Source organism: Aphelocoma coerulescens, chromosome 14, assembly GCF_041296385.1.
Source record: "Aphelocoma coerulescens isolate FSJ_1873_10779 chromosome 14, UR_Acoe_1.0, whole genome shotgun sequence".
In the NCBI taxonomy this organism is placed as follows: domain Eukaryota; kingdom Metazoa; phylum Chordata; class Aves; order Passeriformes; family Corvidae; genus Aphelocoma; species Aphelocoma coerulescens.
Window position 1 is genome coordinate 1,546,415 of NC_091028.1, and position 20,608 is coordinate 1,567,022.

Sequence of the window (20,608 nt, forward strand, 5' to 3'; positions counted from 1 at the left end):
CATGGCTGCAGGTGAGTGCCAGCACTTTCAGGAGGTGAGGTTGGCAGCAAACACCTCTGGAGTCTCTCCCAAAACCTCCCCAAATGCCAGATGACAGCACGTTCTCGAGCTCTTTGCACTGAATGATGACACAATGGCTTGTGACCCTCATGTTCAGCTTATGTGGCAGCAGCTCAGAGCCAGGTCTGTATCTCCATGCAGGCGGGCAATCCATCACCAACAGCAAAATCTATTCCCCCTACATGCTCCTTTTTCTGCTCTGTTTCTCCTAGAAATGCTCCTGACCAATCCTAGGAGCCTGATTTCTGAGCTTTGGCTCCCTCTCCCCTACAGCCTGCTTTCAATCATGTGTTAAAAGGGCAAGTAATGCAGAAACAAATCTGCACTAAAGGTCAGGCAGCTTCCCCCACCCTGCAAGGCTGAAGAAAAGCCCCTCTGGTTCCAGCAGAGCAGAGTCCCTGATCCAGCCCCAGCCATCTCTCCCTCCCCCACCTCAGCCCCAAAACATTTGGGCAAGGCCAGGGCCAGATGAGTTATGGCCAGGAACTGGGTGCCACCAGCCCATGTCATAGCCACACTGGGAGATGTCACTCCAGAACATCACCATTACAGTTCTGAACTGTTTCTCCATTTTCCTGGACATTCTGAGCTCCCAAAACTGCCCAACAGTGTCACACCAGCACCAGGACTCTGTGCTGGTCCAGCCTCACCTTGAGTCCTGGGGACAGTTTTGGGTGCCGCAATATCAGAAGGACCTAAACAGGAAAACATCCAAAGGGACATGAGGATGCTGAAGGGTCTGAAGGGACCATACGAGGAGCAGCTCTGGGTTTCTTCAGCCCAGAGGAGACTGAGGTCAAACTTCATCAGGGTCTGCAGCTTCCTCTCAAGAGGGCAGCTCTGATCTCTTCTCCCTGTGACCAGGAACAGCACCCAGGGAATGGCTGGAGCTGGGCCAGGGCAGGGTCAGGCTGGAGAGCAGGGAAAGGTTCTTCCCCCCAGAGGGTGCTGGGCACTGCCCAGGCTCCCCAGGGAATGGGCACGGCCCCGAGGCTGCCAGAGCTCCAGGAGTGTTTGGACAGCGCTGCCAGGGATGCCCAGGGTGGGGCTGTTGGGGTGCCTGAGCAGGGCCAGGAGCTGGGCTCGATGATCCAGGATTGGATGGTGTGCCCAGTCCCTCTAGAGTGCTTTGCTGAAGAAGCAACTGCTATGGCAGCCCCTTTCAGCATCTCTTTCCCCCTCCTGCAAGGTCTCCTCTGCTACACCAGCAGCAGCCATCACTGTCATTTCAGAGACAGCAACTGACCACAAAAATAAAGAGCAAGAGCACTGCTAGGCACTGCTGCTGACCCTTTTGCTTCTCCAAATCCCTCTCGTGGGTTGAGAAAATAACAAGCTCACCCTTAAAGCCTGCTCTTCCCCCCAGTAAATGTGTTTTTCCCAGACAGAAACCCCTCAATCCCAGGTAACGCAGCTGCCAGATGGAGGCAGAAAACAGGAATGCTGGATGGTGACTACGGTGAAGCCCCTGCCAGTCCCTGCACTGTGAGATAAGGAGCTGGGAACAGCACAACCAACCCTTCCCAGCAGAGCAGGGGACTGCTGGGAGCGGGGCCATCGGCATCAATCCGGAAGGGCAGGCTTGGATCTGGATTCAGAGACACCCGTGGGTCCCCACATCTTGGGAGCACACAGGGAAAGGAAGCTTGGCTGTTTTCTCCCCCCTTCTCAGAAGATTTGGCTTCAGCCTCACAAGGTCAATGCTCTGGCAGGGACTGGGAAACTTCAGAGATGATGTCTGCTATTTTAATTTTAAAACATTGCAGAGCTGGCTCAAATAATAAGTCCAGATGTTTTCCGGGTACTCAGCCCCCCAAGCTGGGTACAAGCAGCAGAATGAAGGCCCCATAAACTCCAAAAGAGGAAAGAGTCAGCAAAATGCTGCAGCACCCAGACACAACTTTCTGAGGTCGGATGGGATCCACCCAAGGGTGCCAAGGGAGGTGATGGAAGAACTCACTGAACCACTTTCCATCAATTACCAGCAGTCCTGGCTCACCCAGCTGCCTGGAGGTGCCAGTGTGATGCCCAGCCACAAGAAGGGCTGGAAGGAGAATCTGGGGAACTGCAGGAGTGCCAGTCTGACCTCGGTGCAGGGGAAGGTTATGGAGCAAACCATCTTGGGGCAACCACACGGCACATTCAGGACAACTGAGGAATCAGGCCCAGCCAGCAAAGGCTCATGAGAGGCAGGGCCTGCTTGACCAGCCTGACTTCCTTCTGTGACAGGGTGATCCCTTCAGCTGATGGGAGAAAAAGGCTGTGGATGTGTCTACCTGGACTTCAGTAAACCCTTTGTTACCCACAGTGTTCTCCTGGGGAAAGTGGCTGTTCTTGGCTTGGACAGGGGCACCATTTGCTGGGTGAAAAATGGGCTGGGTGGCCGGGCCCAGAGAGGGGAGGGGAACAAAGCTCCATCCACTTGGCAGCCAGTCACTAGTGGTGGTCCCCAGCACTCAGTGTTGGGGCCAGGAGAGGATCGAGGGCACCCTCAGATTGCAGGTGACACCAAGCTGGGCAGGGTATTGATCTGCTGGAGGGCAGGAAGACTCTGCAGAGGGATCTGGACCGGCTGCATCCGTGGGCCAACCCCCCTGTAAGAAGATCCAACAAGGCTCAGTTCCTGGTCCTGCACTTGGGTCACAACAACCCAATGGAATGCTCCAAGGCTGGGACACAGTGGCTGGAATGTGCCCAGTGGGAAAGGCCCTGGGGGTGCTGGTCAGATGGTGCAGCTGGATGAGATGGGTGTGCCCAAGTGGGCAAGAAGGACAGTGGTACCTGGCTTGCACCAGCGCCAGGGTGCCCAGAGAGGCAGGGCAGTGACCATTCCCCTGCACTGGGCACTGCTGAGGCACCTCACATCCTGGGGTCATGCATGACCTGCCTGTGCTCCCTGGGTGTCGCAGTGGGGAGCGTTACACGAGAGAAGACTGCCCAGGAAAGATGAAGCTCTGTTCAAGCACACAACCACAAACCCAAATTACCACCTCCAAAGGCAAGCCCAAAGCCACAAGATGAGTTTTGTCCCCAGATCCCCCTCCAAGATGAAATAACACAATGTCTTGCACTAAACCTGTGGATCCTGCTGCATCCCCCCTTGGAGTGGCAGCAGCAGGGCCCCCTCAGTGCACACCACACACGGAGACCAGACCAGCTTCACCATCCTTGCGGCTGGCTCAGGGTGTATATGCACATTTTTATCATATTATGTATGTTTATCAATTCATTAACTACAATGGGAGAAGAGCTGGAAAGCTATATTAAGCTGCAGAAGCAAGAGTGTTAAAAAAAGATCAAAGGTCCGTCATTTAAAATTAATTAATTCAAGCTTGAACTATTAACATAAATTAAAAATTCAAACCACACACAAGAATATACTTCTTTCCAAGTCATTTTCAAGAACCTCTTGTGCTGCAAGATAAGGTAATGGCACATTCCATTAATTTGCAGGATGCACAGTGGAGGTTAACCTCCACTTAATTAGAACTAATTGTAATTTTGCGGGAATAGGGCAAGCACACATTGTAAGAGATCTTCTTGACATTACACCTCACAGTGAGGGTACAGAGCTGTTTATGCCACCTCTCCCCCTCTCTCCATACATGCATCACCCCTCTGCAGCCCCCTGTGCAGACTCAGCTGGAAGAGCAGAGGCTTTTCACAAGGGACCACGGCCACCAAGGCAATAGAAAGAAGAAAGCGTAGGATTTCACTTCCACAGCATCCCTGCTGGATGGCAGGAGGTGAGGAAAGGCACATGGACACTTAACAAACACCAGAGCCACTGGAGGAAGGGTTGCAGAGAGCTGAAGGACCATCTGACATCAAGCAACATGCAAAGACCACACAAAGTCTCGGAGGAAAACCAGCGCTGAACGCCGCTGGAGTTGTGCCACACGTTGCAAGGTGTGACAGCTCAAGAGGAGCCAGTGTGGGAAGGCCCAGCCTTGGACAGCCCTTCCAAGCAGCCTGTGGAGCAGGGTGAAATCCCACTGCCCACCTCCCTCCCCCTCGACAAGGCCTGGGGCCAAACCTGCCGCTGCCGGCGCTCCCGCGGCTCCAGGGGTGGCCAGGTCCGGTCACAGCGTGAGCCCTCGGCTGTTCCACGCACGGCCCCTCCGCTCTGCCCTTCCGAGCTCCCCGCTCCCGGCCCACAAGGTAAATCCCCTCCCCAGGAGCTTCACGCCGAGTCCTCACCCACCAAACCGGCCCTGGCCAGGAGCCAGCACCTGACTTGGAGCCTGGGAAGGCTCCTGGCACTGTCGTGCGCTGCCAGCTTCACCACCAGCCCTGTTCGGGCCTTCCCCCACCAGCTCTGCCTCTTCCCCAGCCCTGCCCAGCTTCCAGAACAGCTCCATGCACACTTCTGGTCTAACCTATGCACAAAAACCACACTACGGGATGGCCTCCAGCTCCATTAACCCAAATTCATGCAAACCATAATTCAACATGAGTTAAAGACATCCACCCTAAAATTTTTAAAATTTGCCTAAATCATCTTAAAGACTCCAAATCCTGTTCTGCCTGAAGCTTCTCTGCTAGTGGAAGGAATTGCTGCAGGGTCACAGGGACTTGCACTTCTTCCACCTGGGCCAATGCCACCCCTGAAGCCCCCAGGAGCCATGGGGACACCCACACCTGCCGTCCCCAGGGCTAACACCAGCCCTGCTGCACCCACCTGAGACCGTGCCCGAAGTGCCAGCACAGCCTGTGTTCACAGGACACAGCTGAGGTTTTGCTCGCACCAGTGGAGGGAGGCGAAGGAGCAGATCCTGGAAACCAGAGATCCCTCTCTGTGACGCTGAACCTGCCCACGGAAGGCGTTGGAATGAGATGACCTTTAAGGTCCTTTCCAACCCAAACCAGTCTGTGGTTCTCTGAAGCACTGACCTCCCCACGTGTGGCACAGCCCAGGCACTGCCCAGCAGCTGCCAGCCCTGGGACTGTGCCCTGCACACACCACATGTGCCCCTTTGCTTCTTGCTACCTTTAACCTGAACTCCTCATCCCCCAGCACCGCTAATGACACCTCCTGCCACCACCAAGCCAAGTAAAGCGGTGACTTCATCACAGCTTCCTTCACCTAAATTGTCTCAGGAGACCCCGCTGCTGCTTTCCAGCGGGCGCAGCATCCTCCCCACGCAGCTGCACGCCCCCGCTTCCTTCCTCTGCATGGACCTCTGCCTTGCATCCACCCCTCGGGCCCAGGCTTTAACCTCCAGCTCGCCTGTGTGCTCCAGGACAACCCAAAGCACTCAGTGACTGGGGCCCCTTCCTGGGGTCCTCCTCTCCAGCGCTTCCACACACGGCAAGAAGCTTCCAGAAGCTCCTCAGGGTCAATGGGGCTGATCAAGAGCAGAGCTGAGCTCCTGGGGAGAACGGGCAGGGCAGGATCCCTCACCAGCTCAGGATCAAACCCAAGAACAGGCAGCAGTAGCATCACCACTCTCTGCCCTGAGCTCAGAAACTTCACTGAACTATTTGTACCCAAATCCCTTTGTCCATCCCCCAAAAAACGTGGGAGGCATCAGCATGCCGAGGTGGCAAAGCACAATCAGCCAGGGAAGGAAAATGCCCGCAGTGTCAGCAAAAAGATGGAAATATTTTGGAAAGAGATGCTCTGAATCCTTTCATTCTGTTTTTCTGTGAGGTACAGAGAAAAAAAAAAAAAAAGTGTTTGAAATCATTTTATTTAAAGCTTTCTGGAGGACCACCTTGCTCAGTCAGCTCCACTAGACAGACTCTCCCCAGCACCATCCCCAGCAAGCTGATGACATTCCTGAGGCTTCCTCTGGCAGTGGCCAGGGCCCAGCAAGTACAATTAAAGCCAATCTAGTTTAGAAACAATAGCTCATTGCTTTCAGACTCATCTGGTTGCTTTCACCACGCCTGTGTTGCCAGCCCTAAGCTAATCCATCAATGAAAGCATCTCCATTGATTTTGAGGGACTTTGGCTCAGCACACGAATTATAACATCCACCTGCCCCCTCACAGGCCAGCACTGCAGGCCAAAACTGTTCTTCAGACCATGCTTGTGTCCTCAAAACACTCCCCATGTTTCAGCCTGGCTGCTCTCTTTCACAGAGCCATGGAATGGTGGGAAGGGACCTTTAGGATGATCCCATTCCACCCCCTACCACGGGCAGGGACACCTTCCACTGTCCCAGGCTGCTCCAAGCCCCAATGTCCAGCCTGGCCTTGGGCACTGCCAGGGATCCAGGGGCAGCCACAGCTTCTCTGGGCACCCTGTGCCAGGGCCTGCCCACCCTCCCAGGGAACAATTCCTTCCCAATATCCCATCCAGCCCTGCCCTCTGGCAGTGGGAAGCCATTTCCCTGTGTCCTGTCCCTTCAGACCCTTGTCCCCAGTCCCTCTCCAGCTCTCCTGGAGCCCCTTTAGTCACTGGAAGGGGCTCTGAGCTCTCCCTGGAGCCTTCTCTTCTACAGACAGAACATCCCCAGCTCTATCAGCACTTGGGATGCTCCTTAAGAGTGGAAGGGGCAAACTTTCGATCAAGCCAATACAGTCCACGCATCACACATGGTGTTTGTTACTTCATGTTTTCTAAATTTTTAGGTTTTATAAGTTTGAGCAGCTCTATTTCCCCCTTAATTGGTGCAATTGTTTTTAACCCTGCTCCTGGAGCCACGTTGCCATGGCTACCCCGCACAAGCCTGGGCGAGGTGTATTTTTAGAATTGCCAAAATACACGTCTCTAACAGAGCTTTTCTGGACAGAGCTCTCCTTGTTCCATGACACAGGAATTAAGGGCATTCAATGGAATTAAAATGTGGGAAATTCAAAACAGATTAAGGGAGAGGCTCATGGTGCAGCCTGTGCATGGCTCGAGCCCCCGTGCACAGGATGGTGCCTGGAGGCAAGGCTGGGGCACAGCTGAGGCTGCAGCCTCCCCCCAGGCCACCGGACACGGTGGGACAGCTGGGTGACCAAGTGCTCCCATGGATGGGCATGGGCTCTGTGGGACAGCAAGGAGGAGTTGCTTAGAGCCCATCAGGCTGTGCCTTAGGAGAGCTGATGAGCCTTAGGAGAGCTCAAGGCTGGGGGACAGACAAACACAGGGGACACTGTGGTGGCTGTCAACAGACCTCCTGCTCAGGGCAAAGCAGTTGGAACATTCTGGGAAATGGTAGAGGTCTCATATTTGCAGATCCTGATCCTCACGGGATTCCAACAACCCACCACGGTGGGACTCAAGCAAGTCAGGTGGTTTGTGGGGAGCACTGGTGACAGCTCCCTAACACAGGAGAGAGGGGACAGTGGGAAGAGACACTCTGCTGGGCCTTACTTAGAGATGAGGAAGAAGAGCTGGTCAGGGATGTGAAGGCCTAGAGCAGTCTTGGCTGCAGTGCCCATGAGGTGGGGGGCACTGATGGAGCAGCAGACCCAGCAAGGCCCCTGTGTACTCCTGACAAGTGACACTTCACTGATCACGGCCAGGCAGACAGGAAAACCCTAAGGTGCAGAGATACAGCCCTCAGACTGCCCCAGCTCCAACACTCCTGGCACACCTCCAAGAGAGTCACTGCCCAGCAGCAGTTCCCTCAGCTTCAGGGGAGAAAACACATCTGAGCTGAGCCAGAAGGAACACGAGGAAGGAAATGGAAAGTATAGCAAGGATTAACACCATTTTAGCTGAAGTCAGCAAGTGGATTAAGGGGAGGGAAAGCTGGGGGCTCCAGCATGAACTCGTCCTTTTACAGGAAAGAACCACTTAGGAGGAAACAGCTGAGCTGTGGCACTGTGAGCCTGACCCAGGCTCCTGCAAGGAGCCATCAAGGACAAGGGAGAGCACAACCAAAAGGAGGCCACAGTGCCAGCAAGAGCCATTCCCTGCTGCAGCTCTGCGATGCTGCAGCTCTGCTATCCCTGCAATGCACTCCCAGGAGCTGCCAGGCAGATGCTGGAGGGGAACCAAAAAACCTCTCACCTCCAGCATGGGTGGGATGGTTGAGCTCAGCCTGAGTTTTGATCAGAAGCTGCACTCTGACTCAGTTTACAGGTACAGGTACCAAGGGCCCTGTGGTCTCACAGCCCACCCTGACTGCCCTGAGCGAGGCACAGGAGGAGGTGCCCATCACCACAGCAGCTGCCAGTGCAAAAGGCACATGCACAGCCATCACACTGGCCAGGGAAAGCATGGCTTGCTGACAATCATTCCTCCTGAGCCAGGGCACCACCATGGCAGTGGCTCTCAGCACCCTGTCCATCCATCCTGGTGGCCACAGGCTGCCTTTTCAGGAACACACTAATGACATCAGGAAAAACAAAACAAAACAAAAAATAAAGAGAAGATTCTAGAGGTGCAAATACCCAGGAGTCAATCTTCTGGTTTAGAGAGCAGCTGTATTTGAGAGCTCCTGGGGTCTTGAAAATTTGCATAGACTAAAGAAAGGAATAGTTCAGAGAGACATTTACATGCTGCAAGTCAAATAGGATCATAAACATGAAGACAACAGCAGAGTCCAAAGATGTTCCTGCTGCTAATGCCTCTCTGAATCCCCCTCTGGACACTCTTTCCAGAGGAGCCGTGCTATGGACCATGACCATTCCTGGCTGAAGCTGGGCTCTGCCAGCATCACTCCAGGGGCACTGTGCAGCTGGAAAGATGCCCTCCCAAAATTCATCTGCGCAATTCATTTCCGAGTCAGAGCAGTCTGCCAGCAGCTCTAGTCATGCTGTCCCATCCCTTTCACAAGGACATGAGTAATTATTGAGCACTCTAGCTACTAAAACTGATTAGAGCAAAACAAACTAATTTTGTTCCAAGGCAATGATCTGACCTCGTTAACGATGGTAGTCATGCACTAACAATATTTTTCTCTTACACAGCGATGTCTTTCATTAGAGCTCAAGCTGTTTTGTAAAGGAGCTTAGTACATTCCTATAAACTCATTTGCATAGAAGGAAACCCAAGCCAACACCCGCATTTCCAGAGGCTGTTCCCTGGGAAGCAATCTGGATTGAGAGCGTGGAGAAACATCTCCCTGCAGCCAGGAACAATAACCCGAGGTGCAGGGCCGCTGTGCAGGGCAGCCTTCCCTTCCCTTCCCCTTCAAAGCGGGCACCAGGACAAGCTCCTACATCCCAGCCGTGGCAGATCCCTGCCATACCTGCACAGCAGGTTTGCTCCTCCTCCATCACAAACCTACATCTCATCTCTGTTTTGTGAATGAAGAGAACCACTCTGGGCGTTCAGACTCGCTGTGGGGGCCCACAGAGATTTGACACATTTCACCACCGCAGTTATTAACCTCCGGAAACACCCTGTGGAGCTGACCAGCAGCTCCCTAAAGCTCTCACACCTGCCCCTCTTACCGGGCATTAGCCACTGAACAGAGCTACCAGCTGCCCTTGAGTCAGTCTGAGCTCCTACACGAGCCGCCAGCACACCGGCAAGGATCCTTCCCAATTCATTCCATGAAGAGTCACCTTTTCAAATTATGTTTTCCCCTTTGTCCTTTGTGTACTTACAGACACCCCAGCAACCTCCAGCATGTACCAGCTTCAGAGCCAGCTGCCCCAGCAAGGGCATCTCTCCTCATGCCTGAGAAAGAGAAGCTCAGATCTGTCAAGTTTCAGGGACAAAGCAGAGGGAAGACCCCCTGACTGACCCCCTAAGGGTTGGGACAAGGATCCTGCTGCTTGGGAGAGCAGCTGGGATCCCAGAAGGCGGCAGGAGGCAGACTGGGAAGCCGGCTGTGGACAGGGACGGCTTAAACACTTCTCACTCAGAATCACCTGCAGTCAGGTTCTGATTTAACCCACCCACTGTCATCGAGTCACCTGCTCACGGGGCTGTGCTTCAGCACCTCAGACCCCATCACTACACAGCTCCCACTCCAAGGCCAAGCCGAGATATCCCCTACACTTGGAACAGCAGGGACAAAAAGAACTCGAGATAGTGCTGCCACCTAACAGCCCCATCCCCCAGCCTGCCTTTCCCCCTGCCCTGCAGCCAAAAGCCTCCGAGCACTTGCTAATCACTGATTAACAAGATCTTACAGCTCTGCTCTTGAGGAGGGCTGGGAAATCGCTTATCCCCATCTCAGAGACAAGGAAAAACCCGCACAAAAGGAGGAGATGATGCTGTTTGAGGTTTGTCTGGAGTTCAGCAGCTGAACCCACCTGGTCTTGCAGGGCTGCGCTAGGAGTGCTGCCTGCACCTGCTGTGAGGTGATGGGGGTTTGTGGCCATGTGCCTTACAGTTCCCAGTCAAGGCTCACACACAGGTTAAATGCATTTAAAGAAAGGGTTAGTCCAGTTTCCCCTCTGCACTGTTAGAAAGGGATGTTTGTGCACCAAAATAGCAAAGAGGTCTGATCTAAGAAGCTTGAGCACAGCCAGAGGGCAACCGCCCTCTTCCCATTGAACCGGCACAGCACTGTACAGCAGGGGGGAGCTGCGAGAGAAAGCAGAACTCACATCCCAGGGTCTTTTGGGCTCTCTTTTCCAGGTCACGCATTCTTAGCACTCGATGAAATATTAAAAGCAAGACAGGCAGCTTCCCTGCCCGACTCTTGCCACTTCAGGCTCACACGTGTGGGCAGCTCTCAGTGTCACTCGCGATGCTCTGAGAGGCAAAGTCACCCTCTGCCAGCCAAGTCTGCTTCAGACACGGACACAGAGCACCTTGAAGTGATGTCCCCAGGCACCTCCTTGTGAACAAACACAGACCAAAACTGGGTGTTAGACTGGTCACACATCCCCAGAACCGGGCTGGGTACTGGCACCACAGGGAACATTCTGAATGGTCTGTAACCCTTGGCAGCTGTGGGGAAAACACGGACAAGTCCTTAGGACAGGCAAGTTTCTGCCTCTCTTTTGGAAGAAGTCTTATAAATGCTAACCCCAAAGCACCCAGAACAGGAACAGCACAGCACTACATCCCCAGGAGACTAAAAGAACAGCAAGGGAAGAGATGACAGCTCAGAGGCAGCTGCCTCGATGCACACAGAGCAATACTGGAGCTGCCAGAACTCTGCTCAGCACAGCAGGATCAGACCCCAATTGCCACCGTCAGTGGGAACAGCATCAGAGGAGCCCTGCAGACCGAGGTGCTCAGGACCAAGCAGTCCTCGGCCTCCCTCATTTTAGCATTTCTTTTTTCCCCCTCAAGTTCCTTTTCAGTCACTGAAATCCCTGTGTAAGTCTGGAAGCCCTTGTGCCTTGGTGTCTTCTCCAGGAGCTTCACAGTCATCAAAAGAAAACAATTCTACTGAATTCTCCCTGTTCCCCTTTTCAACTCCTTGTCATGCAGACACCAAATCTCTGAGGCAGAGGAGCTCAGCCCAGGGCTCGAGCTTTGTTTCACACTAAATTTGGTCTGCCAGACATCCAAAAAAAGATCACATCAGTCATTCTGCTTCAGAGCTGGTTTCTCAGCATGGAAAATTACATTTCCTACATGTAGCTAATGCATGAAAAGCTTTGAAAGGTCAAAAAATGAAGCCATCAATTTATCCTTCCTATTAAAGCTGCTGAAAGCCCGGGCTCCCCAGTGCAAACACTCCACCTAGAGCCAGCTGTGCCAGCCCTGCTTGTCCAGGGCCGCCAGCCCCAGCGGGTGCCTCGGCATTGCCACTGCAGCCCGATGGGGCCATGCCCACAGCCGGTGCCACCAAACATCAGCCACCGCTCTGAAGGGGACCCAAGCAGACTTTTGGTGGGACAACCTCCCCTGCTTGTGCAGGGGGTCTTGGCAGAGAGGACCCTCACTCCCAAAAAAAAGGGACCTGTGCTCTTGCACTGCCTTTCCTTTGGCACCGTCCTGGAGAGAGGTCACCCATGAGGTGATCCCAGCCAGCAACATCCTTAGGGACAACACGTGGCTGAGCAAAGCATGGGTGCAGTTGCAAAGCGTGGAAGCACCTGGAAGGCACCAGAGCTCCCAGACACACTGCCAACTCTTCCTTCTGGAAGGGAGAGGAGGAGCAAGGGAGCCTGAGGGCCCGAGCCACACAGGATCCTCTCCCACCCAGCAGCTGAAGGGGAGCAGAGACCATAGTAACTGGTTCCACCTGAGCAACAGCATCCAGCTCACCCTGCAACTCTGCCCAGGATAATTCAGTGCCATTGAAATGGCACTGCTGTTCCCCTGCTCTGTGCCCATCCTCCAGCTCTGTGGTTGTTCCTCAGACTTTTCTGCATCCCCCAAAAAAGCCAAGCAGTGCCAACAAGGCAGGATTTGGTGCCCGTGCTCTCACTCTGGCCCAATGAGACATAGGTTAGGTGTTTCAGAGGTGAGTGAGAGACTCCTGCAGCATTTGCTGTGCAGACAGGCACGGAATACAGGAAATCAGCAACAGGATCACGGGGCTGCCCAGAGCCAGCAGCCACAGGGGTTGGTACTTGTCCCTTCCCGCCTTAGGGCTGCAGCAAACAGGCTGTGACATTCCACAGAGCCTCAGCAGGACCCAGCATCCCTCACCTGCCACAGCTCACCACAAAGATGTCATTAACATCTCCGCTTTAGAGCTGGGAAACACTTGAAGCAAGATGGAAGGGAAGTGCAAGACCAGCCTGGAGAGGGTGCAGGTTGCAAGGAGCAGAAACTCCACCCCAAACTGAGCACAGCTCTGGCCCACACTGCCATCCTGGTGCTGGGGAAGCTGCCAACGCACATTTCTCCTTTTGGGACAGAAATAGCCCCATAGGGAGCGGCTGCCCCAGCACTGCTGCACCTGAGAGCAGCCAGGCCCTGCCAGCAGTGCCCTGAGGGTGTCCCGAGGTCCTCACCAGCTCCTGCTGCCAGGAGCCAGGACAGACAGGGCTCTTGGTTACACTTTGGCTCAGCTCCCTGCCACGAGTGCCATTCACTGCAGCTCTGCCTCCAGACACTGCCTGGGATTCCCCATCCACTCTGCTGCTGGCTCCAGACACAGCCCTGCACTGCTCCTGTGCCATTCCCAGCACCAGCAATGCTGCACATGGACGGCAGGGACAGGAGCCACTGCAGCTGAGCTCTGGGCAAATGGGGATAATTTGCCCCCTTAAAAAATTAAAACCTTAGCGCTAACAAGGGCAGCGTTTGCTCTTAAGTTATGACTCGCTGGAGGTAAAGGGCTAAGAATTGCCATTCCCATTGCTATCATGACTGCTATGCAGGGGAGAACATCTGACCCCTCTCTAACCAGTGTTCTAATCATCCTGGAGGAATACACAGGATGTTGTCACCGAGTTCTCTCCCAGATGAACACCCCAAGTTCCCCATGCACATCACAGCACACCACTGGAGAAAGTTGTGACAGCTCCTGGCACTGCACAAGGACGGAGATGCCTCCTCCCCGTGAGGCTGTTCTCCAGGAAGAGACACCAAGGTGACATCGCTTTCTCTGCAGGGCTCTGGCTCTCTGGGGGACAACCTCACCAAGAGCATTTGCCTTCCCTACACTGGAAAAGGCCATCTGAGACTGACACAGCTCCAGAGTGCAGACAGGAATGGACTGCAAGTTCCCTGGAGCTGGGAATCATTTAAACAATTGTCAGCATAAAAACAGATGTGGATTTTTACTTAGCAGAAGGGAAGCAGGAAGGTCCCTATTCATCTAACTAATTCATCCAACTATTATGAGAAATATCAACTTTTCATAACTTTAGATGAGACAAGTCCCTTTAAAAAAAGATTTATCAATGAAGCCCAGCTTTGCTGAGGTGAAAGCTGCAAAAGTCAACTTTCAGGTACCCAGGGACAGGCTGGGATAGGAAATTTCCCACCTATATTTTAGAGAAGAAAAACGGTTATTCAGCAAGTTCTGAACTTCTCAAAATGCAGGACAACTTCCAGGGACCACAGGGGAGTTCTCAGTGCCACAATAAAATTAATTCAGGGAAATAAAGCAGAACAGCCACACCCCAGAGCATGATACCATTGGAGAAAGCCCAGGCTTAAGAAGTACAAAGCAAATTTCCCTGGGTTTAATTATTTTTGAGGTTACTGTTTTACAGGTAAAATATTTATGATAAAGAAGGAAGACAAGTCACCCCCTCCTTATTTCACTGCTGGAATTGCCAGTTGAGAGCAAAAACAGCACCCATAGGGGGAAGATAACAGGGAGAAGCGAGTTCTTGAGCACAACACTGCACCATCCCCTTTTGGAGGGGAATACACAGGAAAGCTGAGCATGAGATAAACATGAACTGGTCCTTCACTTGCACATGTTCCAGTGATGTAAACATGCATCCAGCCAACCCAAGAACCAGCTCCAACTTGCTCATCCCCACGTTAAAGCATCCTGCTGACTCCAGGCCTCAGGAATCAGTGCCCAGCACTCATCTCCTCTGTATTTATTTCTATGAAACACACACAACTTGTTGCTCATATTCAAGAATAAACTGTTCAAGGAGCACATCTGCACATACTATATTCTCAGGGGAGCAATTTCTGCTGGTGTAGCTGGCTGAACTTCAATGCCACCTGCACGAGAAATTCCCCTGTTCCCCCATTCTCAGACAAACCTGAAGAAATCCAGCTTTCACCAACAGAGGAGAAAAATCGGAGCTGCTCCACACAGTGTCAATCCATGGCTGCAGGAGCCAGGACACCAGCCAGCAGGCTGGGAAGCAAACAGCCCGCTGCCGGCATCGCCGCTTCCCTGGAGGTCACATATTCTACGGAAATCTCGAAACTAAAAGAGAAAAGCCCTAGGGCTGGAATGAACCTGCCAGATGAGGAAGCCTCTGAGGCGCACACAGCATGGACAGGGATTACTGCGGGACCCGCTGTTCAAAAGAGCAAATCTCCTCCGAAAGCAAGGCGGCAACAGAGACAACGAAGTCCTTAAAACTGGAAACCTGCTAAGGAAAAAAAGCGCTGGCGGCAGAGCAGCGCCCGGCCCCCGCCGCGCTCCAGGGCAGCACCGCCAAGCAGGCTCTATTCACGCGAAAGGACTGAAATCGAACAGCAAAACAGCATTGCAAGAGCATGAAGTAATCCCACCCCTGCAGTTCGTGTTTTCCTACCCAATTAGCTACTCCAAGTGTAAGAGGGAAAAGGAAAAGGAAAAAGAAAATTAAAACGTGCTGCAAAGCCAGGAGATGTTTTGCAACTCCCGGGCTCCCGCAGCAGCGCCCTGCACTCCCGACAGCCACGGGCGAGGCAGGGGGACCTACGAGGAAGGGAGGAGAGAAGGGGGAAAAGGGAAGAGAAGGAGGAGAAGGGGGAGAAGCCCGCTCACTTGCTCCGCCGTCCCTCGCGCCCGTCCCGCAGCCCGGCCGGACCGCACGCCCGAGATGCGGCCCCGCTACCGCCGGCAGGGAGGGCTACGGGCTCCGGCCGGGGCCCGGGGGAGGAAGCGGGCGGTGGGGGCGGCCCCGGAGCCACCCCCGCCCGCCGCACAGCCCAGCCCAGCCCGCCCCGCCCCGGGATGCTCGGCGGCCGCGGGGGACGGGACGGAGCCGCCCGAGCCGGGAGCGCGCAGCCCCGGGGGCCGGTGCGTGTCCCCGGGCTGGCCGGGGGGTGCTGCCCGACGGGGGACAGCGGCGCTTACCGTGGCTCAGCCGGGACGGGAACTCGCTGCTCCGCTGCAGTTCGTTCCCGAGTTTAACAAAACCGGGTCGAAATCATTGTTTAAAGCGCTGGGAACGAGCAGGGAGCAGCAGAGCCCCCCGAGCCTGCTGAAGGGAAAGGGAAGTGCTCGGAGCTGCACCGAACCCCCGGTGGTGCGGGGGCAGCCCCTCCGCACCCCGCCCGCGCTTCCCGCTGGAAATCGTCCTGTGGCTTCTCTTAGTTCTTAAGTGGTTCTAACCTCAGAGTCTGGAGACATCTGCTAGAGCAGGATGCCTGGAGAAAGTGAAATCCCAGGCTAGATGTTAATTTTAAATCGTGCAAACCCACAGTGCTCGTGAACAGACAGAAGCAGGATGCTGTGGGCTGCAGGCGGGACACACACTGCTCCGCCAGCTCACGTGTGAGGTCCCCTTGCCTCAAAGCAGGGGGCCAGACCCGTGCTTCTGATGGCTTGGGGATTCCTGCTACCCTGAGAAACCAGAGAATCAAGGAGTCACACTGCTTTGCCACCACTACAAACTCCTCTTTTAGGACTGCTGCTCCTCCCTGTGCTCCTTCCATCCCTGCTGATCATTTCATTTCCCCTCCACGGCTTGTCCTGCTTTCCACTGGTGGTGCAGCTGGAGCTGGTAATGCTCCCCAGCTGGAGCCCGTGGCCCCCAGCCCTCTGGACCCCTCTGCCAGCTGCCTGGGGACACCTGCAACCCCCAGCCCCTGCAGACACAACCCACCTTCAAACACAACTCTCCTGCAGCCCCAACCCACCTGCAGCCCCCAGCGCCGACAGCCCCAGCCCAGCCTGCCACACCACCCACATGCACTGAGGCACAGGAGTGCAGACAGCTCTGGTGGGTTTAGGAAAGTGCTTTTGTGCCCCCCTGTGCGCTGGGGCTGCACATCTCTATGTGCCAGTGTCGTGGGGATCAGCTCCATCACCTGCCCCGGTGACAGACCCCTGCCACCACCACTTCCCTGCTGCTCAGTGCTGCAGTGCAGAACAGCAGCGAGCTGCAGGTTGCTCTCTGTTCCTGCTGCATTGCCCAGACCCGTGCACAGAGATGCAGATTGAAGCAGGGTCAGGGCCTCTCTGTGCAGACTCATCAGCCAGCCCAAAAATTGGCTTTGTCCATTCACTGGGGCTAGATAGGGTTTTCTTAGTGATGTCCAGCTGCATGGGCAGTGCAGGGTGGGCTGGGAACCATGGGAGGTTATGGACACAGTGTTCCCCTGGACCAAACAAATGGTGTTAAGTCCAGAACACACTGTATACACCTCTGTTAAATTCAGACAGGGAACTGAATTTCTGTGCTCTTCCCATTGGTATTTTGTGCACACCCATCTGCCATGCTGCAGAGCCACAGAGCATTTAATTTCAGTTAAAAATTCTAAGAACACTCACACTGCGGTGATGTGTATCAGCAGCCTCTGCTGCCAGCCCAAGGTTTATGTGGCTGCCTCTCATCAGGAAGATTTGGAGGTTAAGGCTTCTGGGGTTTTCCAGTGGAGATAAATGTGCTGATGGGCATCCAAAGAAGCATCTGTGAAACCCTGTGTTAGCATTAAGCTTTGTACTGGGAATAGCTGGGCCTCATCAGTCTGTCTCAGAAACAGCATCACCCTCTGACTTCACATTTGGCAAAACATAAGCACACAGAGTAAAACACATGAGTTAATAGGGGGAAAATACACTCTGGGATGAAGAAAGAGACACCACAGTGAAACGGTCTGCAAATACATTTTTCTTTGTGTGATTAAACAGAAGAAGCCTCATAAAAGGCCAGTGTCTGGCAGAGGACCTGTGGCATACACTGGGCTCCTAAGCTAAAATGCTTGAGCCATACTCTGGATAAGGAAGGAAAAACACTTTCCCTCTCAGTCAAGAGCACCCTTGATGCAAAGCATCAGCAGCAAGAGAGAGCTGGTGGGGTGGAAGTGGCTCCTCATAGGGGCTTGGGCTGAGCAGCTGCTCGGGAGAGGCTGAGCCTGAGCCTCTGAAGTGCACAGAGTGCGGGTGCTGAGCCACACAGCAATTAATGGTCACAGGGTGTAAAGAGAGGGGGGCTGAAGGGCTTTTCTGGGGGCATTTCAGAGCCCTTGGGACATGCTCTGCCCTCCTGGAGCAGAGCAAAGTGCAGGTGCTGCTCCTCTGCAGTGACCCTGCCCCGGGGCGCCCCTGATGCTGTAGGGCTGTGGGGAGGAGGAGGCCATGAGGGGAATGGTACTGGGCACCTCCAGCTGCCCAGTCTGGAGGTCCAGGATGTGGATTTCCTGAAAGCCAAGCAATGCACAGGTCTCAAGACAAGTGAAAGGAAACAAGGAATGCTGATGGGCTTTTCAGCTTAATTCATTTTAGATTACATCAAATATTCCTATTCAATGAATATTCCTGTTCAATAAGACCACAAAGATGCTTTGAGGGCTGGAGCCCCTCACCTACAAAGCCAGGCTGGGAGCTGGGTTGTTCAGCCTGGAGAAGAGAAGGTTCCAGGAGATCTCAGAGCCCCTTCCAGTGACTAAAGGGGCTCCGGTGGGAGCTGGAAAGGGACTTTGGACAAGGCCCTGGACTGCCAGGACAAGGGGGGAGTGGCTTCCCACTGCCAGAGAACAGGGATGGATGGGATATTGGGAAGGAATTGTTCCCTGGGAGGGTGGGCAGGCCCTGGCACAGGGTGCCCAGAGCAGCTGTGGCTGCCCCTGGATCCCTGGCAGTGTCCCAGGCCAGGTTGGATGGGGTTTGGAGCAAGCTGGGACAGTGGAAGGTGTCCCTGCCCATGGCAGGGGGTGGGATGAGATGAACTTTAAGGTCCCTTTCAACCCAAACCAGTCTGTGATTCTGTGATTCACCACTCTGCTTTAGCAGGGAGTAAAGGCTGCTGCAAAGGCCTGACATGGTGTCATGATCATCCTTCTCCCTCCTGCCAGTGACTGCCACTGCCCCCCGTTTGGCCAGTCATGGCTGGCTTCACTTCCCTTCTCCTGTGCAGGCCAAACCCCACCACGTCTGCGTGGTGGCTGTGGGGACACGTCCAACCCCAGCCAGGGAGGGCTCACGTGCCCATGTCTGAGTGCAAATCAGAGCCGACTGGGGTGCAGATGTTGGGGGGTCAGTTGAGCCAACCCCCCTCGAGCAGCAAGCTGCTCTGCAGTTGGGATTCTTCCCTTGTGCCAGGGTGCTGTCTCAGGTGACTCCATGAGGCTCAGAACCCTCACCTCATGGGGTAACCCAGCCCATTCTGGGTTACTCTTCTAAACCTTAAGCGATCTGGAGTCAATCGAGTTAGAATCAATTCCACTGGACATCATGAATCTGTATTCAAATGCTGATGGAGCTTAATTGGCTTAATTTATTGAATTGGTTTAATAAAACCAGTTAATCTGGTTTAACTGGTATATAAAATAATTCTCGTTTGACTACATGATGTGTCTCAATTTTACAACACTCCTTCATCACACTATTCCTCTTTTAGACTGATTTTCCAGACAGCTGGACAAAGTGGCTCTTAACCTCCCTCCAAGCAGCTCTAAGCCTGCCTTGGAACAATGAGTAACCAGAAAAATGAACTATAATGAACACTGAACATCTCTCACTTTCCAGTCCTCTCTAAGCTTATGAAGAGCAATGATTCTGTGGTGGCAGGGCAGCCTCATGGACAAGTCTTCCAGAGTGAGTTGCTTTTCCAGGGTCAAGACACCAGCTGTGCTTTAAAGTCCCTGTCCGTGTGGTGAGTGAGACTGACAACACCAACACCAACACTGGCACTGCACCCCTGAGGCCAAATCCTTCCCTGGCAGTTCAGCTCCAAGGAACCTGGTGCACGAGCACTCCTGTTTATCTGTCCTGCTTCAAGCATGGTTTTGGTTACCCTGGCCTGGGGTTGCAGGTGAGACAATGCCAAATCACCCTGTTTAACACACCTGCTTCACTTCTGGGACACTTGCTGGGCCTTATCTTCTGCTCATCAGTGACTGCACCTTTCCTACAAGGCCTCCTTCCTATAAACGTGTTTATGTGTCTATAAAGCATAAACCATGTTGGATGTTTATGCTCTCTATGGTTTGAGACCCAGCTACAAAACCTTGTCTAACTCCTCTCTCAATTCACAGGCTTCCAGTTCCAGGACTTCAGACACAGCTAACGAGCAGGGTTTATAATGAAGGCAGCTCCTAATGAGCTGACACAAGACGCAGCGTTGGATCATACTTGCTTTGAGAAGCACTGATCAAAGCCCTCTGCTTTCGGGTTGGAGAGCATAATTAACAACAATTTCTAAAAAGTCAGGTTTGGGTTGATTAAAAATGCCATCTGACAGCTCAAGAGTGTTGAGATGTCTCATGATCTGCAGCACAGATACAGCATAAACTCAGCATGGTGTCCCTCCTCCCCAGGCAGGAGAAGGGCTTTTGTTCTTTTCCCATCGGGCTGCTGTCCCTTGGGTTTGCAGGGGAGGGATCTGCCCCAGGAGGGTTCACAGGGCTGGGGGATCATCCCTCTGTGGGCAGCAGGCGCTCAAGATTCTCATGCTGCCCCACATCCAGAGATCTCTGGCACATCTGGTGCATCCCCACATCTGGTGGGGATGGAGGGGTCTGATGCCAACAGCAGCAAAGTGGAGAGCCTGCTCCAAGAAAGCACACAGTCTTTATAGTGGTTTGGGAGATTCCTGCCTCAGAGGAAAAGAAATGAAAGGAAGGAGAGCTGTTGAATCCTTTTCAATCTTCAACACAATCAGGTCAAGGCAGTTTTTTGGTCCTGTGTTACAGCGGGGATTACTGTAACACACCTATATCAAACCAGGAGTCCCGTGGAAAAGAAATATATATGGATGGATTCTTGCTAGATGTTTCAGAGATGTTTATTTCCCCAGCCGCATGGCCGGGATCTGCCGAGGAACTGTGACAGTCACGGGACCCGAGGGTCCTTGCCCGTGCAGGGAACACAAAACAACCAACGGGGAACGAGGCTGACCAGGGCCAGGGGAACCCCGTGTCTGTGCCCTCAGGGCCCCTCTCCCAGGGCTC

At 53.7% G+C, this 20,608-nt stretch overlaps 1 protein-coding gene across 2 annotated transcripts in view; it reads right to left on the reverse strand.

The window, feature by feature from the left end:
• The window catches only part of LOC138118858 (ankyrin repeat and fibronectin type-III domain-containing protein 1-like), a 248,658-nt gene extending 233,031 nt beyond the window's left edge, over positions 1-15,627 (reverse strand). The window contains exon 1 of one of the 2 annotated variants that reach the window (XM_069030132.1): positions 15,570-15,627. The gene's annotated coding sequence lies outside the window, so the exon portion shown is untranslated. Of the gene's footprint in view, positions 1-15,257; positions 15,332-15,569 lie in introns of those variants that run through there. The other variant, XM_069030134.1, reaches the window with a different exon arrangement.
• Positions 15,628-20,608: the final 4,981 nt, after the last annotated feature.